The sequence below is a fragment of the Dermochelys coriacea genome, chromosome 1, assembly GCF_009764565.3.
Source record: "Dermochelys coriacea isolate rDerCor1 chromosome 1, rDerCor1.pri.v4, whole genome shotgun sequence".
Classification (NCBI taxonomy): domain Eukaryota; kingdom Metazoa; phylum Chordata; order Testudines; family Dermochelyidae; genus Dermochelys; species Dermochelys coriacea.
In genome coordinates, this window is record NC_050068.2 from 8,765,810 (window position 1) to 8,792,857 (window position 27,048).

General features: G+C 47.5%; 1 pseudogene; it reads right to left on the reverse strand.

Annotated features, from left to right (window-relative positions):
* The window catches only part of LOC122457848, a 118,941-nt pseudogene extending 94,264 nt beyond the window's left edge, over positions 1–24,677 (reverse strand).
* Positions 24,678–27,048: the final 2,371 nt, after the last annotated feature.

Below are 27,048 nucleotides of genomic sequence, written 5' to 3' on the forward strand. Positions count from 1 at the left end.
TTCCTGCTTCTCCACGTGGGCACCAATGATACTGCCAAGAATGACCTTGAGCGGATCACTGCGGACTACGTGGCTCTGGGAAGAAGGATAAAGGAGTTGGAGGCGCAAGTGGTGTTCTCGTCCATCCTCCCCGTGGAAGGAAAAGGCCTGGGTAGGGACCGTCGAATCGTGGAGGTCAACGAATGGCTACGCAGGTGGTGTCGGAGTGAAGGCTTTGGATTCTTTGACCATGGGATGGTGTTCCATGAAGGAGGAGTGCTGGGCAGAGACGGGCTCCATCTTACGAAGAGAGGGAAGAACATCTTTGCCAGCAGGCTGGCTAACCTAGTGAGGAGGGCTTTAAACTAGGTTCACCGGGGGAAGGAGACCAAAGCCCTGAGGTAAGTGGGAAAGCGGGATACCGGGAGGAAGCACAGGCAGGAATGTCTGTGAGGGGAGGGCTCCTGCCTCATACTGGGAATGAGGGGCGATCAACAGGTTATCTCAAGTGCTTATATACAAATGCACAAAGCCTTGGAAACAAGCAGGGAGAACTGGAGGTCCTGGTGATGTCAAGGAATTATGATGTGATTGGAATAACAGAGACTTGGTGGGATAACTCACATGACTGGAGTACAGTCATGGATGGTTATAAACTGTTCAGGAAGGACAGGCAGGGCAGAAAAGGTGGGGGAGTAGCACTGTATGTAAGGGAGCAGTATGACTGCTCAGAGCTCCGGTACGAAACTGTGGAAAAACCTGAGTGTCTCTGGATTAAGTTTAGAAGTGTGTGCAACAAGAGTGATGTCATGGTGGGAGTCTGCTATAGACCACCGGACCAGGGGGATGAGGTGGATGAGGCTTTCTTCCGGCAACTCACGGAAGCTACTAGATCGCATGCCCTGATTCTCATGGGTGACTTTAATTTTCCTGATATCTGCTGGGAGAGCAATACAGCGGTGCATAGACAATCCAGGAAGTTTTTGGAAAGCGTAGGGGACAATTTCCTGGTGCAAGTGCTAGGGGAGCCAACTAGGGGGAGCGCTTTCTTGACCTGCTGCTCACAAACCGGGTAGAATTAGTGGGGGAAGCAAAAGTGGATGGGAATCTGGGAGGCAGTGACCATGAGTTGGTTGAGTTCAGGATCCTGACGCCGGGAAGAAAGGTAAGCAGCAGGATACGGACCCTGGACTTCAGGAAAGCAGACTTTGACTCCCTCAGGGAACAGATGGCCAGGATCCCCTGGGGGACTAACATGAAAGGGAAGGGAGTCCAGGAGAGCTGGCTGTATTTCAAGGAATCCCTGTTGAGGTTACAGGGACAAACCATCCCGATGAGTCGAAAGAATAGTAAATATGGCAGGCGACCAGCTTGGCTTAATGGTGAAATCCTAGCGGATCTTAAACATAAAAAAGAAGCTTACAAGAAGTGGAAGGTTGGACATATGACCAGGGAAGAGTATAAAAATATTGCTCGGGCATGTAGGAAAGATATCAGGAGGGCCAAATCGCACCTGGAGCTGCAGCTAGCAAGAGATGTCAAGAGTAACAAGAAGGGTTTCTTCAGGTATGTTGGCAACAAGAAGAAAGCCAAGGAAAGTGTGGGCCCCTTACTGAATGAGGGAGGCAAGCTAGTGACAGAGGATGTGGAAAAAGCTAATGTACTCAATGCTTTTTTTGCCTCTGTTTTCACTAACAAGGTCAGCTCCCAGACTGCTGTGCTGGGCATCACAAAATGGGGAAGAGATGGCCAGCCCTCTGTAGAGATAGAGGTGGTTAGGGACTATTTAGAAAAGCTGGACGTGCACAAGTCCATGGGGCCGGACGAATTGCATCCGAGAGTGCTGAAGGAATTGGCGGCTGTGATTGCAGAGCCCTTGGCCATTATCTTTGAAAACTCGTGGCGAACGGGGGAAGTCCCGGATGACTGGAAAAAGGCTAATGTAGTGCCCATCTTTAAAAAAGGGAAGAAGGAGGATCCTGGGAACTACAGGCCAGTCAGCCTCACCTCAGTCCCTGGAAAAATCATGGAGCAGGTCCTCAAAGAATCAATCCTGAAGCACTTAGAGGAGAGGAAAGGGATCAGGAACAGTCAGCATGGATTCACCAAGGGAAGGTCATGCCTGACTAATCTAATCGCCTTTTATGATGAGATTACTGGTTCTGTGGATGAAGGGAAAGCAGTGGATGTATTGTTTCTTGACTTTAGCAAAGCTTTTGACACGGTCTCCCACAGCATTCTTGTCAGCAAGTTAAGGAAGTATGGGCCGGATGAATGCACTATAAGGTGGGTAGAAAGCTGGCTAGATTGTCGGGCTCAACGGGTAGTGATCAATGGCTCCATGTCTAGTTGGCAGCCGGTGTCAAGTGGAGTGCCCCAGGGGTCGGTCCTGGGGCCCGTTTTGTTCAATATCTTCATAAATGATCTGGAGGATGGTGTGGATTGCACTCTCAGCAAATTTGCGGATGATACTAAACTGGGAGGAGTGGTAGATACGCTGGAGGGGAGGGATAGGATACAGAAGGACCTAGACAAATTGGAGGATTGGGCCAAAAGAAATCTAATGAGGTTCAATAAGGATAAGTGCAGGGTCCTGCACTTAGGATGGAAGAATCCAATGCACCGCTACAGACTAGGGACCGAATGGCTCGGCAGCAGTTCTGCGGAAAAGGACCTAGGGGTGACAGTGGACGAGAAGCTGGATATGAGTCAGCAGTGTGCCCTTGTTGCCAAGAAGGCCAATGGCATTTTGGGATGTATAAGTAGGGGCATAGCGAGCAGATCGAGGGACGTGATCGTTCCCCTCTATTCGACACTGGTGAGGCCTCATCTGGAGTACTGTGTCCAGTTTTGGGCCCCACACTACAAGAAGGATGTGGATAAATTGGAAAGAGTACAGCGAAGGGCAACAAAAATGATTAGGGGTCTAGAGCACATGACTTATGAGGAGAGGCTGAGGGAGCTGGGATTGTTTAGTCTGCAGAAGAGAAGAATGAGGGGTGATTTGATAGCTGCTTTCAACTACCTGAAAGGGGGTTTCAAAGAGGATGGCTCTAGACTGTTCTCAATGGTAGCAGATGACAGAACGAGGAGTAATGGTCTCAAGTTGCAATGGGGGAGGTTTAGATTGGATATTAGGAAAAACTTTTTCACTAAGAGGGTGGTGAAACACTGGAATGCGTTACCTAGGGAGGTGGTAGAATCTCCTTCCTTAGAGGTTTTTAAGGTCAGGCTTGACAAAGCCCTGGCTAGGATGATTTAACTGGGACTTGGTCCTGCTTTGAGCAGGGGGTTGGACTAGATGACCTTCTGGGGTCCCTTCCAACCCTGATATTCTATGATTCTATGATTCTTTGGGATGATATCAGTCAGTTGGGTTGCCCAGAGTTCTTGTGACCATCTGGGCTGAGAAAAGCAGGGAGGGCCCTCCTGTACCATAGGGCTTCAACAAATTGTGTTATTTTCATCTCCTGATCCCAAAGCTTCCTCCTTGTCTGGCTCTCCCTGTTTCTGTGTGGCTCAATATTTTAAACCCCCTGGATTCCCTTAGTATTTCTGCCTGGTGTGTATCTGCTACAGGACCTGTCAGCAATGATGGATCCACATGCATATAGGCACTCATGATACAGAAGATTTTCATAGCACAACTTCCCAGGATGAACCAGAATTCCTAAACGGTACAGATACTCCCAGTCCATCACATTTCTCCCTTGGAATCGAGCAGGAATACTTGACCAGTACTCCAGGGATGTTTTGGCACCTCACCTTTAGACAGCACATTTTCTGTTACTAGTTATTAATTCAAACTTAATACATGCATTCAGTTATAAACCAAAATACAATTTCATGAAAACATCATAGGTAAGCTCCTATCTATATCGTATAAATCTCCACCCTCATAATCCCAGGGAAGGGGAAACTAGCTGCAGAGTTAGTGGGGCCCCCCATATGCTAGTCACCCCAGTATTTCTGATTGGTTTGGGCCCCCCCAAGAGCCTTGGATCTCCTTCTGCGAGAAGAGTGGTCCCAGTACTGGGATGAGGTGCTACTCACTTTCCCCCAAGCCCAGTCCTCTTCTTCACACCTCCCAGGGAGAGGTGAGGTGTGTTTCTTCCTCCATCTCCATCAAGTTTAATTACATCATGACCATATAACCTGAAGCCACAAATTAAGGGGAATGTTTCCACCTCTTTCTCCTTTCCATCTACACTACACTAGTGGTTGATTCACATGCCTCTGGAGCTTTTCCCACCCTCTGGTGAGTATCATGAATTTGGCAGCACTCTTTACTACTCTCAGTCCTGCTTGTTCCAGGGGAGTTCAGACACATGACACCTTATATCTGTGCCCAAGTTTCCCTTTTCTTGAGGAGTTTTGAATCACAGACCTTTCAGCTATGCCATAGTCTTCCCTGCTCCCAGAGGAGGTCTGGCCCAAGGCATCTCCTAGCTGTACCAGTATCTCACTGAAATCTAGGCCACAGACACAGCCAGCATTGATTTAGTTTCCCAGGTGAGGTTAGACAGAGATTTCTCTCCTGAGCCTGGGCTTAACGGTTTGCCATTCTACCCCCATCTGTTGCCTATTAGCCCCTGTTTAGGCATGTCGTATATCCTTCTTCCTTGGTCCCATGGGCATGATTTGTATCTGTTCTCCTGTTCAAGCTTCTGTTGATCCCATTTGATCTGCTCTTTCTGATACTTGGCCACCAGCTCCAACCATCTCTCCTCCAAGAACATTCATTTCAAACTCCAGCCTCCACAGCTCTGGACCTCTTTCCCTTTCTGCTACATCTGCTGAATCATCAGAGGAACAGCCCCTGGCACTATCTCTTTGGTCAACTACCTGCCCTGCAGAAGAAAAACGGAGCCCTTCCTGCCTAAGGCCTGGAGCTAGTGCCCCATCATGCCTCAAGGCATGAGCACAGCATGGTTACCTACTCAGATTTCTTTTGATTCTTAGCAGTGCACACATGCTCAGAAGCTACTCTTTCTTGAGATGTTTATAATTCATGCTTGCTAATTAACTTATACCTGAGACAAACTAACAGACATGCTCCTGACATTCAGTGTAAATAGCAAAAGTATAATCCTCTGGCAAAAGTGTCTTTAAAAAAACAAAAACAAAACAAAAAACACTTTCCACACTACCATGTAGACCCCACCTCTGCTACCATTATGTAATAGGCCCTAGCAAGCACCCCCTCTTGGCTACCTACTAGGGACTGCTGTGAGGGGAAATCAGAGCAGCAGAGGCTTAAATGTTCCAATCACCTGTAACAAATGTAAATGGGGACAGATATAAAAGGGAAACAAAAGTGCTGAATTAATCTAAACAAAAAGGCTGAGTGATGTTACTCAAGGACTGTGCTGAAATCACATCTGGTAAACAAAAGTAGTATCAGGCCAGAAATCAATGGTCCTGAATGTATGTGTCGCAAATTAGCCCTAATTAGTGAACAAAATTTGGGCATGGGCTATTTATCACTCCCTTTTGGAATCTTTAAAAATAAAGAAACATTGGGGGAGAAATCATGATTTTAAGAGATATATCTGCTGGCTGGAAGACAGGAGGTGTCAGGGTTCCCTCCCCACTCTGGGGTACAGATGTGGGGACCCGCATGAAAGACCCACAAGCTTATTTCTACCAGCTTAGGTTAAAAACTTCCCCAAGGCACAAATCCTTCCTTGTCCTTGGATGAGTACTGCTGCCACCACCAAGTGAGTTAGACAAAGATTCGGGAAAAGGACCACTTGGAGTTCCTGTTTCCACAAAATATCCCCCCAAGCCCCTTCACCCCCTTTCCTGGGTAGGCTTGAGAATAATCTACCAATCAGATAGGTAAACAAGGTGAGCACAGACCAAACCCATGGGTTTTTTGGACACTAAAAACCAATCAGATTCTTAAAAAACACCAAAAAATCCAGAACTTTATTGTAAAGAAGTAAAAAAGACACACTTCTGTAAAATCAGGATGGAAGGTAATTTACAGGGTAATAAGGTTCAAAACACGGAGGCTTCCCCTCGAGGCAAATCTTCAAAGTTACAGAAACAGGGATAAACCTCCCTCTTAGCACAGGGAAAATTCACAAACTAAAACAAGAGATACTCTAACGCATTTCCTTGCGATTACTTACTATTTCTGTAATTTTAGATGCATCATTCAGTAGGAGCTGGATAACTTGCTTGGTCTCTCTCTTCATCTCCCGAGAGAACAACCACATCATCATCTTTTGGGACTGCAGGATCCACCATAACACTTTTGGACATTCACCAGTCTGATCAGGAAAGACGGCCTGATCAGATTGGATGAGAGAGAAAGAATGACTCCAATTATATCACCAACTCCACTGGCTAATCCTGACCACCACATGGACTGTGAGACTGTCATCCCCTTCCCGCAATATGCATCCTTTTCCTTCCCCACCTCATTTCTTCTCTTTCCCATCTCTCTCCTTTTGTTCAATAGGAATCTGGCTTAGCTGGCCAAGACTGTATTTTGCAACAAAGTTGTAAGCCTGTGACCAGATACATAGTTAAAAACAGTGCCCTAAACATCCTGCCAGGTATAGGAGTGCCTGACAAGAATATGTGCTCTGCCTGTGTTTCTCCAGCAATGAGGTTGCAAGTAAGAGTCAGCACCAGAGACAGAAGCTGCATTTCTACCTTTCTTGTTGTTTTCTCTCTTCCTTTATGTGTGTTTCCCATTTTTTGTCCTACAGGAAGCAGGATTAGACTTTAAACAGCAGCAGCTCCATCCCCAGTCAATTTACTGTTCCTCATTCCCCCACCAAAAAAGGACATCTATCATTATCTGTAATACCATCTAACAAATGATCAAACAGGGGAAGGGGATACTTCTAAAAACTCTCTATAGCTAAAGGGAATAAGGGATATTGTTAACACAAAAGCCTTAATTAATACTTTACATTTCAAATGCTTCAACTCTTTTTTGCGTCTTTTTCTGTATCTTTAATAAAAGGTGGACAAGAATTTCAGTGGAGCGTTTGCTATGGCACTAAGCAGGCCAGAGTCTCTGTATTTATTCCAAACACTGAGCCCTCTTGAATGCTGTACGGTGACAGAATCACAGTAACACCTTTGAGTCTCTAGGCACACTTATTCCATCAAAATTAACAGAGCAACACTATGAAAACATATAGGCCAGGTCTACACACAGACAGCTGCAGCGGCACAGGAGCTAGCAAACAGAGCTCTAAACAGGGGAGTTTGAGTGGGAGTTCTGTTGGAGGAGAAGGTAGTTGTACTTGGTTTTGTATTTTTAGTATTTGTATTTGTGTGTGTGTAGGGGTTTTGTGCTGGGAGAGCAGCTGAGCCTGATTAGGGGGTGGGGCTTTGTGCTGAGAGAGCAGCTGAGCCCTGCCTAGGGGGTGGGGCTTCTGACTAGGGGCCCTATAAAGGTAGCCAGCCAGTGGCACAGGAGCTAGCAAACAGAGCTCTAAACAGGGGAGTCTGGCTTGTGGTACTTGTTTGGGGTTTGCTTTTGGTGTGTGTGTGTGTGTGTGTGTGTGTGTGTGTGTGTGTGTGTGTGTGTGTGTGTGTGTGTGTGTGTGTGTGTGTGTGTGTGTGTGTGTGTGTGTGTGTGTGTGTGTGTGTGTGTGTGTGTGTGTGTGTGTGTGTTTCCAAGATTAAGAGGATTTAGGTGGGAAGGAGATGACAGATACAGAGGCAGCTGTGGGAGTGACTCCTGCAGAGAAAGACACATTGAGGATGACAGGATGTGGAAGCTGTGGTATGTACATGATCCTGGAGGGGGGAACCGGTAAGAGTTTTTTCTGCATGAAATGCCGTCTGATAGAGCTGATGGAGGAAAAGATCTGAGGTTTGGAGATGCAGGTGGAAAGTCTGGTTGAGTTTAGGAAGGGGTTTGAGCAGATGATGGAGCAAAGATATGAGGTATCTGAAGGGAAAAGCTCAGACTCACAGATGGAACCAGGGCTGGGGAATTTTGAGGAGAGACTGGATGAGGAAAGTGGTCAGTGGAAGCATGTGACTAAAAGAACCAGGCAGAGAAAAAGATGGGCTAGTGAAGGAGAAATAGAGCTTAGGAACAGGTTTGCAGAGTTGGAAAATGAAGAAGGGGCTCAGCAGGTACTTGTTGAAGGTGGAAGGGTAAGGAAGAAGAGGAGAGGCTAGCCCTATAGAAAAAGGGGAAGAGTCAAGGGAGACTACACCAAATATGAGCCCCAGGAGGATACAGGATGGGTTGAAGAGGATCATAAGGGAAAATAGGAATGGAAAGAACTTGCAGCCAGAGGGAACAGGGGAGAGACTGGAGAATAGCACTGTCACCAGGAAAAGGCAGGTCTATGTGATCGGGGACTCTTTATTGAGAAGAATAGACAGGCCTGTAACTAGAGCTGATCCAGAGAATAGAAGGGTGTGCTGTCTTCCGGGTGCTAAGATACGGGATGTAGACCTGAGGTTGAAAAGGATCCTAAAGGGAGCGGGAAAGAATCCCCTAATTATCCTTCATGTGGGAACAAATGATACGGCTAGATTCTAGCTGGAAAGTATTAAGGGAGACTATGCTAGGCTGGGGAAGACGCTTAAGGAAATTGAGGCTCAGGTGATCTTTAGCGGGATCCTTCCTGTTCCTAGAGAAGGGCAACAAAGGTCTGTCAAGATTATGACTGTCAACAGATGGCTTAGGCAGTGGTGCTATAAGGAGGGCTTTGGGATGTATGACCACTGGGAGGCATTCACGGACAGAGGTCAGTTCTCTCGGGATGGACTTCATCTCAGTAGGGAAGGAAATAGACTTCTAGGATCGAGGCTGACACAACTGATAAAGAGAGCTTTAAACTAGGAATTGGGGGGAGATGGATGGGAGATGTCCAGAAAATCTCCACGCCAGATTTTAGCATTGAGAGGGAAGAAGATGAAGTAAGAATGGATACAGCCGTGGGTAGGAGAATGTATATAAGGAGTGAGGGCGGTGTGGATACTAGTCTAATAGGTTATACTGGATGTAGAATGACTGTGCCTAATAGGGTACAAAATGTGAGCGAGGCCAAACAGCAAAAATTAAGATGTTTGTACACCAATGCGAGGAGTCTAGGTAACAAAATGGAGGAACTAGAGCTACTGGTGCCGGAAGTGAAAGCAGATATCATAGGGATAACAGAAACATGGTGGAATAGTAGTCATGACTGGACTACAGGTATTGAAGGGTATGTGCTCTTTAGGAAAGACAGAAACAAAGGTAAAGGTGGTGGAGTAGCATTGTACATCAATGATGAGGTAGAATGTAAAGAAATAAGAAGCGATGCAATGGATAAGACAGTCTGTCTGGGCAAAAATTACATTGGGGAAGAAAACTAGTAAAGTCTCTCCTACGATAGTGCTTGGGGTGTGCTATAGACCTCCGGGATCTAATCTGGATATGGATAGAGCCCTTTTTAATGTCTTTAATCAAGTAAATACTAATGGAAACTGCGTGATCATGGGAGACTTTAACTTCCCAGATATAGACTGGAGGACCAGTGCTAGTAATAATAATAGGGCTCAGATTTTCCTAGATGTGATAGCTGATGGATTCCTTCATCAAGTAGTTGCTGAACCGACTAGAGGGGATGCCATTTTAGATTTAATTTTGGTGAGTAGCGAGGACCTCATAGAAGAAATGGTTGTAGGGGACAATCTTGGCTCAAGTGATCATGAGCTAATTCAGTTCAAACTAAATGGAAGGATTAACAAAAATAAATCTGCAACTAGGGTTTTTGATTTCAAAAGGGCTGACTTTCAAAAATTAAGCAAATTAGTTAGGGAAGTGGATTGGACTGAAGAATTTATGGATCTAAAGGTAGAGGAGGCCTGGGATTACTTTAAATCAAAACTGCAGAAGCTATCGGAAGCCTGTATCCCAAGAAAGGGGAAAAAATTCATAGGCAGGAGTTGTAGACCAAGCTGGATGAGCAAGCAACTTAGAGAGGTGATTAAGAAGAAGCAGAAAGCATACAGGGAGTGGAAGATGGGAGGGATCAGCAAGGAAAGCTACCTAATTGAGGTCAGAACATGTAGGGATCAAGTGAGACAGGCTAAAAGTCGAGTAGAGTTGGACCTTGCAAAAGGAATTAAAACCAACAGTAAAAGGTTCTATAGCCATATAAATAAGAAGAAAACTAAGAAGGAAGAAGTGGGGCCGCTTAACACTGAGGATGGAGTGGAGGTTAAAGATAATCTAGGCATGGCCCAATATCTAAACAAATACTTTGCCTCAGTCTTTAATAAGGCTAAAGAGGATCTTGGGGCTAATGGTAGCATGACAAATGGGAAGGAGGATATAGAGGTAGATATTACCATATCAGAGGTAGAAGCGAAACTGAAACAGCTTAATGGGACTAAATCGGGGGGCCCAGATAATCTTCATCCAAGAATATTAAAGGAATTGGCACCTGAAATTGCAAGCCCATTAGCAAGAATTTTGAATGAATCTGTAAACTCAGGAATAGTACCAAATGATTGGAGAATTGCTAATATAGTTCCTATTTTTAAGAAAGGAAAAAAAAGTGATCCGGGTAACTATAGGCCAGTTAGTTTGACAGCTGTAGTATGCAAGGTCCTGGAAAAAATTTTGAAGGAGAAATTAGTTAAGGACATTGAAGTCAATGGTAAATGGGACAAAATACAACATGGTTTTACAAAAGGTAGATCGTGCCAAACCAACCTAATCTCCTTTTTTGAAAAAGTAACAGATTTTTTAGATAAAGGAAATGCAGTGGATCTAATTTACCTAGATTTCAGTAAGGCGTTTGATACCGTGCCACATGGGGAATTATTAGTTAAATTGGAGAAGATGGGGATCAATATGAACATCAGAAGGTGGATAAGGAATTGGTTAAAGGGGAGACTGCAATGGGTCCTACTGAAAGGCAAACTGTCAGGTTGGAGGGAGGTTACCAGTGGAGTTCCTCAGGGATCGGTTTTGGGACCAATCTTATTTAATCTTTTTATTACTGACCTTGGCACAAAAAGTGGGAGTGTGCTAATAAAGTTTGCAGATGATACAAAGCTGGGAGGTATTGCCAATTCGGAGAAGGATCGGGATATTATACAGGAGGATCTGGATGACCTTGTAAACTGGAGTAATAGTAATAGGATGAAATTTAATAGTGAGAAGTGTAAGGTTATGCATTTAGGGATTAATAACAAGAATCTTAGCTATAAGTTGGGGACGCATCAATTAGAAGTAACGGAAGAGGAGAAGGACCTTGGAGTATTGGTTGATCATAGGATGACTATGAGCTGCCAATGTGATATGGCTGTGAAAAAAGCTAATGCGGTTTTGGGATGCATCAGGAGAGGCATTTCCAGTAGGGATAAGGAGGTTTTAGTACCGTTATACAAGGCACTGGTGAGACCTCACCTAGAATACTGTGTGCAGTTCTGGTCTCCCATGTTTAAAAAGGATGAATTCAAGCTGGAGCAGGTACAGAGAAGGGCTACTAGGATGATCCGAGGAATGGAAAATTTGTCTTATGAAAGGAGACTTAAGGAGCTTGGCTTGTTTAGCCTAACTAAAAGAAGGTTGAGGGGAGATATGATTGCTCTCTATAAATATATCAGAGGGATAAATACAGGAGAGGGAGAGGAATTATTTAAGCTTAGCACCAATGTGGACACAAGAACAAATGGGTATAAACTGGCCACCAGGAAGTTTAGACTTGAAATCAGACGAAGGTTTTTAACCATCAGAGGAGTGAAGTTTTGGAATAGCCTTCCAAGGGAAGCAGTGGGGGCAAAAGATCTATCTGGTTTTAAGATTCTACTTGATAAGTTTATGGAGGAGATGGTATGATGGGATAATGGGATTTTGGTAAGTAATTGATCTTTAAATATTCAGGGTAAATAGGCCAAATCCCCTGAGATGGGATATTAGATGGATGGGATCTGAGTTACTATAGAAAATTCTTTCCTGGGTATCTGGCTGGTGAATCTTGCCCATATGCTCAGGGTTTAGCTGATTGCCATATTTGGGGTCGGGAAGGAATTTTCCTCCAGGGCAGATTGGAGAGGCCCTGGAGGTTTTTCGCCTTCCTCTGTAGCATGGGGCATGGTTGACTTGAGGGAGGCTTCTCTGCTCCTTGAAGTCTTTGAACCATGATTTAAGGACTTCAATAGCTCAGACATGGGTGAGGTTTTTCATAGGAGTGGGTGGGTGAGATTCTGTGGCCTGCGCTGTGCAGGAGGTCGGACTAGATGATCAGAATGGTGCCTTCTGACCTTAGTATCTATGAATCTACACTAAAAATTAGGTCAATGCAGCTGTGCTGCTCAGGGCTGTAAAAAAATCCATACCACTGAGCGGCATGTAAGCCAACGTAACCCCCAGTGTAGACAGTGCTAGGTTGATGGAAGAATTATTTTGTCAACCTAGCTGTCACCACTTGGGGAGGTGGATTACCTATGCGGATAGGATAACTCCTTATGTCATTGTAGCTAGTGACTACATTGAATTGTTGCAGCAACACAGGTGCAGTGCTCCAGCTATGCCACTGTTGCGTTTCAAGTGTAGAGAAACCCATAGTAAGAGAAAGTTCCTGCCCTTGAAGAGCTTACATTCTAAATAGACAAGACAGGCAAATTGGTGAGAAGAGATGTAAAGTGACTTTCTCAGTGCCACACAACTGGTCAGAGATAAAGTTTGTAGTTGATGCCAGGCCTCAGTTCCACCCTGGTGAATTGCACTGCCTCCTTTGCTCTGTCCACTCCATGTTTGACAGTATTTATATTGAGAGGTTTAAAAAAAAAAACATTCCGAGAGATGGAGGAAGAGACAACTTAACTATGTATGCACTAGAAAGCAAATTAAGGGATTATTGGGGTGTCGTTCCATAATGCCCATCTACCAACAATGCATGTGCAAGGAAGAGCTAAGAATATCAACCATATCTTTCTAGCTTGTCTGGCTACTGTGGTCTCTCTTCTGATTAGCTCCTGAATGGTGAATTTAAGATGACTACTAGCAACAATTTTGGCCACTTCTGCTCCTCACTCTCTTCAGTTGACATTAAAAGGCACCAAAGTTTACATGAAGGAAGGAAAATCTAACAGTTTGAAAGTCTTATTGTCTTTGGTTTATTGGTAGAAGTGTGTTTTTTAAATCTGCTTGATTTCCTTCCTTCAGGCACAATCCTCCTTCTAGTGAGGAGTTCAGTCATTCCCTTCAGTGGGAAAAGGACTTGGCCCTTCCCATCATACTCTCCCAATCTACTTCCTTCTACAGCTCAGCAAGGCTGTTGGCCCTCCACTAACTACTCATTGGCCTCTACTTTCATTGTAGACTTGGCAGAATACAACCACTGCTCCCTAATAATTTGATTTTTAAAGCAAAAATATTTTGCATCTATTCAGGGACGATGAGCCCTGCTCACGTGTACAAGGAAAGCGGGTATGACATTACTGACAAACTGCAACCACTGTTACATATTTCCAGCAAATATTGTAAACAGATTGTCATGTAAAGTGTCTATGGAAAGGTTATGATTTGCTGGTTATGATGATGCTATCTGTATGTGTGTATCGTTTGTGTAGTTGAAGTTATGAATATTGGCTACATACTTGTATAGCAATGTGTTTCAATTCTAAGTAGCCTTAGTAAAGCATTTGGTCAGCTTCTTGAGAAAGGAATTTGCAAATTAAGTGCCCAGTCCAGAAACACTTAACTGACAATGGGTTTTGGGAGACTCCAATCCACATCTGGGCTTTCCTGGAAACATTCAAACTAACATATAAACAATGGCATCAGACTGCAAACTGAGTCATGCATGGACATGTGACTTGCCCCTGTGACTTCAAACTCCATTTTCTGTAATTTTCTACAGTAAGAACAAAGAGGTGTCCTTACACCTGGAAAAGACTATAAAAGGTTGATGCCTCATCTCCATCTTGTCTTCAATCCTGCTTCATACCTCTGGAGGGACTTTGCTACAAACAGAAGCTTTACACAAGACTGATGACCCATCCCAGCTGTAGATGTATTCCAGAGACTTGATTTGAACCTGCAGTTTAGTCCATCACTGCGACAAGCCTGAACCAAGAACTTTGCCATTACTGTATGTAATTGATTCCATTTAACCAATTCTAGCTCTTATCTATATCTTTTTCCTTTTATGAATAAACCTTTAGATTCTAAAGGATTGCAACAGCATGATTTGTGGATAAGATCTGATTTGTATGTGACCTGGGTCTGGGGCTTGGTCCTTTGAGTTTGAGAGAACCTTTTTTCCTTTTACTGGGGTATTGGTTTTCATAACCATTCATCCCCATAATGAGTGGCACTGGTAGTGATACTGGGAAACTGGAGTGTCTAAGGGAATTGCTTGTGTGACTTGTGGTTAACCAGTGGTAGAAAACCAAAGTTCTCTCTGGCTGGCTGGTTCGGTTTGCCTTAGAGGTGGAAAAACCCTAGTCTTGGGCTGTAACTGCCCTGCTTTAAACAATGTGTCTTGAATTGGCAGCCTCAGTTGGGTCCTGCCAGAACTAGTATTGTTACAGGGGGAAAACAAGAACAGCGAGTAGGAATGGCCAATGATGTATTTTTTTTTAATCTTTGCAACCTTCAGCAGATTGACAACCCATTATCTTCATGTCATCCCCTCTATCATTTAGAATTTGGCTAATTAATTTTTAAGAATAGTATTTTACCTCAGGGATATTAACCATGAAAGTGTGTAAGTGAGTAAGGCCAAGGAAGAACAGGCAGAAGACAGTGACAGAGAATATTTAAATCTCTGGCATCACCTGGAAAGAAGTGCCACAACTAGCAAGTGACCTTAATCAATGGAAGAACTCAACTGCCCAATGTGTCAGCTGCTCAGAAGGAACTAAGGTAAGGTTATTAAATCAGAGGTTTTTTCACCATATCCAAGGTTAAATTCCTCAGCTTTCAGACCAGGATATGATTGTCTCACAACACAGAAGAGTCGCTCAAATTATAACCCATTTGAAAACCCAGGAATTTATCAAATCTGACAGCCTTCATCCATCCAATCTTTAGAGCATGGCAGTTTAATTTTACTCAGTATTATACCCTCTAAGGTATATATCTCATGCTTACCTCTATATATGGATAATCTGTTATCAAGTCTCCCTTCTCATTTTAAGTAAAAACTGGGATATTTGGGGCTATGAACATTCTGAAAAGCAATCAAGATGGCGCTTGATGTAAATAATTGGTTATAATTAGTTTTTGCTGCTGTTAGGCATATCAGGGGGTTGGACTAGATGACCTCCTGAGGTCCCTTCCCCATCCCTGATATTCTAAGATATTAATATTTTATAAGAATAAAGTGGGTTTTTCTGTCAGTTAAATCCCCAAAACTAGTTCAACTTAGTTAAAAACTTCTGAGAGGAAACCATTAACTGTTGCATGAAAATGTGTCCGAGACAAGACCACCAGCTGGCGCAAACATGTGCAGCTGGTACTTTGGCACGGATTACAAAAAGGGGGATTTGAGCATCAAGCTTAAGCTCAGCAGGCCTGTTGGACAGCCAAGACCACATGGATGATGTGGTAGGTCCTTCTTCTAGCTCTATTGCACTTAACAGGCCATTGCTTATAGTCTTAGAGAAGTATTAACATCACTATATCCCTAGTATGATGATTACAGCATACAGGATATACTCCTTTGGTAAGAAGCTGATCAGCCTTTGGGCAATAAAGGTGCTTTTGGTAAATTGTCTATTCATAGCCTAGTCTTAAAACCAGATCCAAAAATTCCAACAATTGCTGCTTGCAGACTTGATGCATGTGAACTGCTGGTTACATAGGGTCTAAGACCCAGCTCCTCAAAAGGAATTTAGATGTCCGTCTCTCACTGAAGCCAGTGGGAGTTAGGTGGCTAAATACCTTTATTTAGCCACTTAAATGGTCTTCTGCAACTATAGTCAAGACCCAGTGCATTCTGCAGAAGTGAACTTGCTTTTTGCCACAAAGCTGTGCTCCAGAATCTATGCATTAAATTACAAAAATATTCCTAGCGCTCGTGATTCTGAAGAAAAACTTGTTCCGGGTGTACCTAATGCAGAGATGCCATTATACCTATTTTAGACATGGGGAAACTAATGCACAAGATGATGAAGTGACATATCCAATGTTGCCAAATGGACCAGTGGTAGAGGGGAATGGAATCCGAATCCAGTGCCTTATCTATTAGGCATCACTCACACATTATCTAATTAAACCCATAAATACCTCATTAGATAGTTCTGTCTTATTGTAGACATTTTTAAAAGTGGAAATATCTAGAGAAATGTAGGAATTTGTCCACAAATGCTGGATTTGAGAAAGATGGCAATGAAAGGAGCATGTTTACTTGGAGCCTTTTCATTGCTGACAAGATCTCCAGCACTGAAGGACCATCACCATCAGCACTCATCAGCTTCTGCTTTACAGCAGGCAAATTTGAAGGCCTTGGCACCGACAGATGCTAAAGACAAATCCAGTTTCTTCGATTCCAGTGTGGCTCCAAAGCTGGACATAAGGTGTTCCACCAACTTGGAGCTTGACAGATACGTCAAAGTCTGTTTCTCCCCTGCAAGGGTTTTGTGATAATTGGGCCTATAAATTTACCCCAATTGTGAGCAAAACTGCAAAAAAAAAAGTTTATAAGTGTCACAATAACCAATGGCAATAAATGTCAATCAAAAAAAGGTGCAAAAGGAAGACAGACTGAATTAGTCTAAACCAGTTGTTCCTCAAACTTATTTGATCACCCCCCCATCTTTGGGTCTGTAGTAGTATACATTCTCCCCCCCTCCACACACAGAGTACATATACTGATATATGCAGCAGTGGTGCATCACTAGACTAAGTTTTGGCTTCTTTGTTTTTCTGTTGTGTGAATGAGCCAACAATCCATAGTAAGAGTAAGAGAAACTGAAATTATGGTCCAAGCTTGCAATTAAATTTGCATTGTAACAAATGGATTAACATACAGATGTCATCTACTTTGTATAATACTATGCAAGATTGACAGATTTCTGTCAAAGTGCACAATGCCATCTGAGGATCTGATACGTCTCGAGGAATCAGCTTTGCTAGTTATTCATTGCTGTGGGTAGAGTGTGTGTGTGTGTAGTGAAGTGAGGACTCACCAGTGCAGCGCCTCCTGCTGGCTCTTGTCCAGCCCAGAGCACCCTTTGCAGGCCAGTGTCTCACTTGCCACTGGCCCTGCATCCCTCCTAGATCCCAGTGACCCTTTACCTTAGGGTTCTGCCCCACTAGTACCCCCACTCTTTCTGGGTTTCTCCTTCCAAGGGAACCCTCTAAACCCACCTTGCCTCAGTGGCTAGTGCCAGTCATCTAGCCCCCCCTCACTGGGGCAGACTGCAGTCTGTAATGGCCACTCATCATTGGCAAGGGGTTAGGACCTGCTGCCTTAGCCTATCCCCAGGCGGTATCTCTACAGCCCCAGTACCTCCATAGGCCTTCACCAAGGCCTGCAGCCTGGGGTTTTACCAGGCTGGAGCTCCCCAGCACTGCTTCAGGTACCTTCCTCTCAGGCAGCTAGCCCTTCCCACTCCAGGGCTGGAGAGAGACTCTTCCAGCTTCTGACTCAGAGCCCTCTTATCAGGGCCAGCTGGGCCCTAATTAAGCTGGCCCCAGCTGTGGCTGCTTCTCCAATCAGCCTAGGTTTGTGGCTTTCACTCCTTTTCCCCAGCCACAGCCCTCTCCAGGGCTGTTTTAACCCCTTCAGGCCGGACCGGGGTGACCGCTCCGGTACAGTGTGCAATAAGTGGTGTTTTTTTTTTTTTTTTTCCCCCCTAAAACTTCTCATGCCCCTGAATACATTCTGCATCCCCAGGGTAGGCCCAGTTTGAGAACCTCTGGTCTAAACAAAAAGACCCACTGATATAATTCAAAGACTATGTTAAGATTTCTTAGTAAATGAGAAAAGTATGGAACCAGAAATTAATAAACCAAAATTGATGTGTCATAAATTAGATCTAATTAGTGGACAAAGTAATGAGGGGCTGGGCTATTCCACCCATCCTTTTTCAGGGTTCTTAAAAGAGGAGGCTTGGGGGAGGGGCTATTGTGCCAGTGGCTGACTGAAAGTGGAGAGAAGGGGAAGGAGTGAAATTCACCATCACGACTGCCATCCCTTCTGTCCCCTGAGACCCCGGGCCTTCTTTCTTTTAATCCCAAGAGCTGTCCTGACCAGAATGGACCAGAGAGAGGGATCCAGCTGACACTGCCATCTCCTTTGGCTCCAACAAAATCCAGAACCCCATATTGGTAGTGAGATTGTATCTTTCTACCCCTCTCCCCAATGTATGTTCTTTTCCTTCCCCACTTTTTTTTTCTTATACATCCCCTTTTCCCTTCTATTTAATAAGAGTATGGCTTATCTGTCCACAACTGTATATTCTGCAACACGGTTGTAAGCTTGTGACCAGAAGGGCAGCTGAATGCAATGCTCCTAAAGAGCACAATGCTGTCACAAGTTTGCTAGGTCTCAAGGTGGCTCCTGGACAGGAGTCCCATCCACACAGTCATGTGGGACTCCTGTCAAGGAGTATGTGAGCTGCTTGCATACACTAACTTTCCCAGGGACAGCTGCCCATCACCCTCATGCCCATCCCAGTGAGCATGGCTGAGGGCAGCACAGTCATGCTGAAGGAGCTGTCGAGGCTGGGCGCTGGCTCCTGCGAGCAGCGGCCTGACATGCAGCTGCTTTTGCCACTGCAGTTCCTGCCTGGTCGCTGGCCATAGCCCTGCTGGTCTCACTTGTTGTCGCTAGAGCACTGCAGCTCCATGGATATCTGCTTTATATCCGCAGATATCTGCATCCGCGGATATAAATTTTGTATCCACTTAGGGCTCTACTCATCAGAAATGTGCTGGGAACTGAAGTCTCAGTTGGTCTAAGTAATTTAAACTGAGCAACAGTGCAAGAACTATCTAAAAGCATCTACATTTTCTAAAACTGCAATAACTAGAATCAGCTGACAGGAGATTTCAGGTAAAAAAAAATTAAGAACTTCTCTCTAGGAACAGAATGAGGGTCTCCAATAGCTGCAGCTACATGCTGAAAAGAAGAAGCCAATGCAATAAGGGATTGTATGACATTTCCTAACCTTACTTCTGAATGCTAGCTCTGGGAGGGGGAGTGTTTGTGTGGTGTCTGTAGATACCTCTTTTCAAGAAGATTGCCAAACTTCAGCAGCACAGGGAGGCAAAATATTATTAGTGCTGATATGCACAGACCACTTCCACGAAGAGCCTCCTGTTCTGAGTTCTCATATAGCTAATTTATATTGCCCACTGTATCTCAAAACTTTCTGAAATATCCTTCCATGGCATAAGGTTATATGGTGTGGAGTTTCATATGAATTGGTTTGCTCTTGGTAAAGCTAGAAAGCATGTAAAAAGTCAAGTTTATAATGAAAAGTTAGCCTTAACTTTAAAGTATGGAGACGCTTGTCCCTCCCTAATTATTACTGCTCTAACTAATGCCCCCTATAAAAGCAGTTTTCCTTGCATCCCATCTTCTACTTTTTTACCACTTCTGTTATTTCTTAATATCTGGACTGACAGCTTCTGGGGCCGGAGCTTTTGTCTTCATACTTGATTGTAAAGCCCCATGTACACCTATTTCTCTAAAAAAAAAAAAAGAGCAGATGAAAGGTTTGGAAGAGAACCGTCTCTTACTTCTTCTGTAGTAGGTGAACAATATGGAGCTTTCCTTCTACTTTAATTAGATAAGACACCTTCTCCTAGAGCATTCAAATAAAAAAGTATAATGCAATAGTATTCTAAAACTGACTAATCAATCACTGTACAGTATTCCATTTTATAAAAATTGTATTCACTACATTTCCTTAGATAGTATAGAGATTTTTCTTCTCCTGTCACTTAAGGCCTTGCTACAGCAGTGAAGTTTGCTAAATATTTCCCAAAGTTGCCAATACTGGTCCAGCTGGATCACCATGAACAGTATTAGGATCCACAATATAAACCAGCCTCCCATGGTTCCAACAGTATTTAACAACATATAAATTAAACCTGTTCAAAACAAGTCTAGTCCACAGCATGAAAAATGGCTCTTGCCCTGGAAGTGCTGTTTACATGAGGCTGCCCAGTATTGCTAAAATTAGTGTAGCTCAATCAGTGTCAGCAAAAATGGGAAATATTTAGAAAATGCCCCTAGCGTAGACAGAGCCTAACAGTTGACACTAAACACTGTTGCCACAGTACTAATACACAGTCTCAAATTGAGGCTGAACAATGATTTTGGAATAATGGGTAGAGTCAAATCCAACAGAGTTTGATGCTCTTATTGTCTTAACTTGGCAGCAGCCTCTTCTTTACAGCTGCTCAGAACTGCACATTGCCCTGTAGGATAACACCTTTTCAGTGGTTATTGTGATTTATACTTGCATAGCATGCGTGCACCACAAAAAAACTGTCTCAACCTCATAGTTAGTATGTTAACTGTTGAGCATGAATCCCACACGTGCCAGTCCATTGTCAGGACTGGCTGTCAGGGAAACCTGATTTTTAGAAAGAAAACACCATACTTCCTTATGGTGTTCTATGATGTAGGCATTCTTTAGATGTGTTTAAAAATTTGCCCCTTAGTCGAAAGTCTTTAAATATTCAGATAGGCACCTAAATACCTTTAAAAACACCCAAGCTCCTTCAAAATTCTGCCCTAAGTCCCTGTCTTAGTCACAGACTGCTGGTTGCAGTTTTTCATAAGGGCTATATTGTGGCATTTAGCCACAGCACAAAGCTACAATTCCAGGTCAAAACTTAGGACGGAGTTGTTCCCTAGGAATCAAACATGGACACAGAAGGTTGAAATTCAGTTTACAATACTCAGTTCATTTTTGACTTTTTATCTGTTTTACTTTACATGGTTACAGGAAGAATGTTTCACCCAGTACTTGTCTCACTTGGTTAACATTTGGGTCATAAATTTGCATTTTTCTAGACCCTTATACTGCTTGGTGCTCATAAAAGTCTTGTGGAATATTTCAAATAGGAAAAGATATATTAAGAATCCCTAAACTATGACAACAAGGGTCAAATTATATACCTCACATACCAAGCAAAATTACCTTTCAAAGGATGTATAGCATGAACTTCCAATCCTAGTACTCTAGGAGGAGTTCAAGATAGACTGTCAATAAAATTAGAATGCCAGAACTATTTCTCAGGGGTTCAAAACCAGCCCAGACAAATGGGCTATTTCCCCCTACCAGAAGTTACAGACAAGAATATCCTTATGATGGCATGACTGTTCTTTAAAATTGGGCTTTCCCAGCTCACAGAGGTACTTCCCTACTTTATAGGAGTGTTGTGAGGCTAAATATTTTAAACATTGGGTAGTGCTTATATCCCTTGTTAATGGGTGCCATATCAGTACCTTCTGAATTCCTTGGATCCTTCCTGCAATAAACAACATAATTTGTTTTACCTATTGTCAAATGCTAAATGTTCTTAATGCACACTGAGTTCCACTCATAAAAATGTCAAGCACAGTTACACAGGCAAGCACAGACTGTATTAAAGATTATCAACCCTTGTGCTTCCGAAGAGAACCAAACCACTAATTGCTCAGGATTAGGAAGAAACTTTCTGTCCTACATACTTTATTTCAGAGGCGTTGACAACTTCTGCTGAAGCATCTGGTAGTAGCGGTTACCAAAGACAGGATTCATGGATCTGAGTCAACAAAGCAATTCCAATTTTCTTAGAAAGCGGTACTACCTTGGTGTCTATGCCATCCCTTGGTTCTAGCTTTCTTGGCACTATTACTTCAAAGTAAGAGAATTTTAAAGTCTCAGAAAAGCCTAGAAAGAGAAATAGTTTCAAATAAGTTAAACAGAATATAAGTTTACAATTACTGGGATATGTGCTTCTACATTCTGACATTGCAAATGATTTCATACAGTAGTCACTCTGTACAATGTGCGAAGGAGGAACAATTCCAGTGACAGGGATGAAGTCTGCATCTTAATTCAATGTTTGTAAATCATTTGATAAGCTTAAACACAGAGAGAACACAGTAGCATTATTACTCCTTTGGTTCTCTTTCCCGACCCAAACCCAAGCCAATTTCTCCATTAGGCCCCTTCCATCCTCCTGATTTTCCAACCAACCCCACTGTATTCCCCCATCAATAAGCTCTCTCTTCCAAGCAAAGACTTACCCCCTCTACCAGACTACACCCTCCCTGGTCCATCTTACCCCATCACACCCAACTTCATTCTTCTAATACACCCCATGTTAAGCCCTGCTCCTCTATCACTTCTCTGCATCACACAACCCTCATCCATGGCAAGCCCCATATCCCCATTGCTTCAATGTACTCTTCAATTAACCCCGTTCTCCAAATACTTCCTTTCACTGCCCCTGCTCTGTCCTCCTTGCACCTCACAACCATTTCCCTCAATGGGAACAACTCTGCCCCTGCAACCACAGTGGAATCCACTTCATCATCTACTATTGCAAACCACACTCAGTATGCCAGACTCCCCATTCCCTGTTCCATCCACTGCAAACCTCTCTTCAGAAGAATGTCTGCCCCCATTACTCAGCATCAAAATCCCCCCTTATCAAGCCATATTACCCCTATTAATATTCTGCACTCCCAACTATACCCCCATCAACAAGACCGGCCTTGCTCTCTTTTCTCACGCTCTCCAAAAGTCTGGGCAAGACTCATTTCCTTTTCTCCCTGTTCCATCCCTCATAAATAATCCTTCTAGAGCTACTCCCTACTGCACAGTTACAACCCCCTTCCTGCTACATCACTCCCACATCATCTTTAGCAGGCTGCACTCCTCTCCTCCCTTCTCTACCTACCCAAGCTTTCATCAGCTGGCCCTGGTCCCTGCTCCACTGCCCAAACTGCTCCCACATCAAAGCCCTCCTTAATGAGAACCATTATCTACTGTCCCCAGTTAATCAAGTCTCTCTTCTCTTTTCTCCAACCCAGGCCCTGCTCTACGGCTCCAAAAATTTGCCTCTCCCAGGGAATCTCACTTGACCGGCTTGTCCTATGCAGACCGCAGCCATGAACTCTTCTACTCTTGGCACGCCCCACTGCCCTTCCCCCTGTGCCAGTACACCTGGGCCCTGTGAGCCGGATCTGCTCCACACTCCTCAGTGCCTCATTGGCAGGTCCTGCTCCATGTCTCCCTGCAGTTCCCCAAACCTCCCCTTTCAACAAGCTGTACTCCTTCCTACTTCCTGTGTATCCCAAACCACCCCTCAGAGAAACTCACTCTGCCTCAATGCTCCATACCCCCAAATAAAGCCTTCAGCAAACCCCACATCCCCTCCCTATTCTTTCCTCCAAAATTCAACTTGCCAAGCCTCATTCTGTGCCCCTGATTCAGTCCCCTACAAACTCCCCCTCAGCTGGCTCTGCTCCTCACTCACAATGGCTCCTGAAAACCTCCTTTAAGGGGCCCCTGCTCCATGCTCAGTTCCCCTGAGCCCCCCTTGGAGTGCTCCCAAATCCCCTCAGCAGACTTATCTCCCTCACAACCACCACACCTAGGCTCCCCCCTGAACACTAACCCTCTATGAGGCCCACACCACCTTCCCTGTTCAACCATGCCTTGAGCCTTCTGTTGGGCCTACCCCACCCCCCACGCTACCTCTGACCACAGCCATGACCCTAATCTCCCGACTCCACACCTTTCCCCTGCTCCCCACACTGTTCTTCCCTACACCCACAAAATTCTTCTCATCCCCCTGGAAAAAAGCAGGGGGCCTGACTCCTCATTCCCTGAGGTGCCTCCATCTGAATCCCACCGGACAGGCCCCTCCTCCATTCCTCCTCCAGCATCACTGAATTGGCCCCTCTACTCTTCCCCCTGCAACACCATGCTGCCACTGCCGCCCCTCAGAGAGGCACCACCTCCCATTCCCCACCTCAGCTGAGATGACTGAGAGCAGAAGCAAAATCCCAGCACCAGCCTGTCCCTGCAACCCCTGGGGAGGCAGCCCGAGCAGCTCTTCACACACACCAGCCAACTAATGGTCTCAAGAGACATCACATCAGCCGCTTCCTACCCAGCCTCTTCCCTGCCCCAGTTCGCCCCTTTCCAGCTGGTGCTCAGGGCCACCCTGCTCCAGGATCCAAACACCTCACAGCCCTTTACCCCTGGCTCTAACCCCTCCCTGCCCCAGCCCCATTCCTTGGGCCACCCAGTTGGTCATCCATACTCCCTCTTTCCCTGCCCCTAAAAGAGTTCCTTTGCCCCGCTTCCCAGTTTGCCTCCACGAACCCTCAGGCCCACAGCCCCTTTCTGCCTCCTGCCAGGTTCCAGGCCCTGACCTGCTCTCAGCAGATCCTGCTCCTAGTCCCGCTCTGGCACCTCCTGAATCTCCCATCCATGTGCCCTGCTCCGGCTTCACAAATCCCTCACCCTTTGATTTACCCCCCAGTGCTCCCTGCTGCCCTCAAGACCCCATATTCCCCCTCCCCTCAAGCCCCTTCCCTGCATTGTGCCCAGCCCTGCTCCTCCTCCTGTTCTGGCCCTGTTTTCCCTCACAACCCTGCTCTGACTCCTGGCTCCCCCTTCCCTGCATGGCCTCCACCTTGCAAGCATGACCCCAAATATCTACCCGCTCTGGCATCTCCACCAGACTCCCTGCCCCCCTCACCTGTGCTGAGGAGCAGGAGCAGGGCCCAGACCTGCAGCCCCATCCCGCGGCTCGGCACAGACACCGGCCAACCACGGGCAGCAAAAGCAGAGACAGCGTCTCCCGCCCCCTCTGCTCAACTGCCCTAGTGCCCCCTCCGCCTCCCTCCCCCCGCCTCAGCCCAGCCCCCACCCCCTCTGCTCCAACTGCCTCAGAGCCAGCCCCGCCCCCATCCTCTCCTCTCCCCTCCCCCCGCCTCAGGCCCAGCCCCCACCCCCTCCTGCTCCAACTGCCTCGGAGCCAGCCCGCCCCCTCCTCTCCTCTCCCTCCCCCCGCCTCAGGCCCAGCCCCACCCCCTCTGCTCCAACTGCCTCAGACCCAGCCCCGCCCCCTCCCCTCCCCTCCCCTCCCCCCTGCCTCAGGCCCAGCCCCCACCCCCTCTGCTCCAACTGCCTCAGAGCCAGCCCCGCCCCCCTCTCCCCTCCCCTCCCACTCCCCCTGCCTCAGGCCCAGCCCCCACCCCCCTCTGCTCCAACTGCCTCAGAGCCAGCCCCGCCCCCTCCTCTCCTCTCCCCTCCCCTCCCCCCGCCTCAGGCCCAGCCCCCACCCCCTCTGCTCCAACTGCCTCAGAGCCAGCCCCGCCCCCTCCTCTCCCCTCCCCTCCCCTCCCCTCCCCCTGCCTCAGGCCCAGCCCCCGCCCCCTCCTCTCCTCTCCCCTCCCCCCCGCCTCAGGCCCAGCCCCCACCCCCTCTGCTCCAACTGCCTCAGTGCCAGCCCCGTCCCCTCCTCTCCCCTCCCCTCCCCTCCCCCTGCCTCAGGCCCAGCCCCCACCCCCTCTGCTCCAACTGCCTCGGAGCAAGCCCCGCCCCCTACTCTCCCCTCCCCTCCCCCTGCCTCAGGCCCAGCCCCCACCCCCTCTGCTCCAACTGCCTCAGAGCCAGCCCCGCCCCCTCCTCTCCCCTCCCCTCCCCTCCCCCCGCCTCAGGCCCAGCCCCTCCCCCTCTGCTCCAACTGCCCCAGAGCCAGCCCCGCCCCCTCCTCTCCTCTCCCCTCCCCCTGCCTCAGGCCCAGCCCCCACCCCCTCTGCTCCAACTGCCTCAGAGCCAGCCCCGCCCCCTCCTCTCCCCTCCCCTCCCCTCCCCCTGCCTCAGGCCCAGCCCCCACCCCCTCTGCTCCAACTGCCCCAGAGCCAGCCCCGCCCCCTCCTCTCCTCTCCCCTCCCCCTGCCTCAGGCCCAGCCCCCACCCCCTCTGCTCCAACTGCCTCAGAGCCAGCCCCGCCCCCTCCTCTCCCCTCCCCTCCCCTCCCCCTGCCTCAGGCCCAGCCCCCACCCCCTCTGCTCCAACAGCCTCAGAGCCAGCCCCGCCCCCTCCTCTCCCCTCCCCTCCCCTCCCCTGCCTCAGGCCCAGCCCCCACCCCCTCTGCTCCAACTGCCTCAGAGCCAGCCCCGCCCCCTCCTCTCCCCTCCCCTCCCCTCCCCCTGCCTCAGGCCCAGCCCCCACCCCCTCTGCTCCAACTGCCTCAGAGCCAGCCCCGCCCCCTCCTCTCCCCTCCCCTCCCCCCGCCTCAGGCCCAGCCCCCACCCCCTCTGCTCCAACTGCCTCGGAGCCAGCCCCGCCCCCTCCTCTCCTCTCCCCTCCCCCCGCCTCAGCCCAGCCCCCACCCCCTCTGCTCCAACAGCCTCAGAGCCAGCCCCGCCCCCTCCTCTCCCCTGCCCTCCCCTCCCCCCGCCTCAGGCCCAGCCCCCACACCCTCTGCTCCAACTGCCTCAGAGCCAGCCCCGCCCTGTCCCCTCCCCTCCCCCTGCCTCAGGCCCAGCCCCCACCCCCTCTGCTCCAACTGCCTCAGAGCCAGCCCCGCCCCCTCCTCTCCCCTCCCCTCCCCTCAGGCTCAGCCCCCACCCCTCTGCTCCAACTGCCTCAGAGCCAGCCCCGCCCCCTCCTCTCCTCTCCCCTCCCCCCGCCTCAGGCCCAGCCCCCACCCCCTCTGCTCCAACTGCCTCAGAGCCAGCCCCGCCCCCTCCTCTCCCCTCCCCTCCCTTCCCCCTGACTCAGGCCCAGCCCCCACCCCCTCTGCTCCAACTGCCTCAGAGCCAGCCCCGCCCCCTCCTCTCCTCTCCTCTCCCCTCCCCCTGCCTCAGGCCCAGCCCCCACCCCCTCTGCTCCAACTGCCTCAGAGCCAGCCCCACCCCCTCCTCTCCCCTCCCCTCCCCTCCCCCTGCCTCAGGCCAGCCCCCACCCCCTCTGCTCCAACTGCCTCAGAGCCAGCCCCGCCCCCTCCTCTCCCCTCCCCTCCCCCTCCCCCTGCCCCAGGCCCAGCCCCACCCCCTCTGCTCCAACTGCCTCAGTGCCAGCCCCGCCCCCTCCTCTCCCCTCCCCTCCCCTCCCCCTGCCTCAGGCCCAGCCCCCACCCCCTCTGCTCCAACTGCCTCAGTG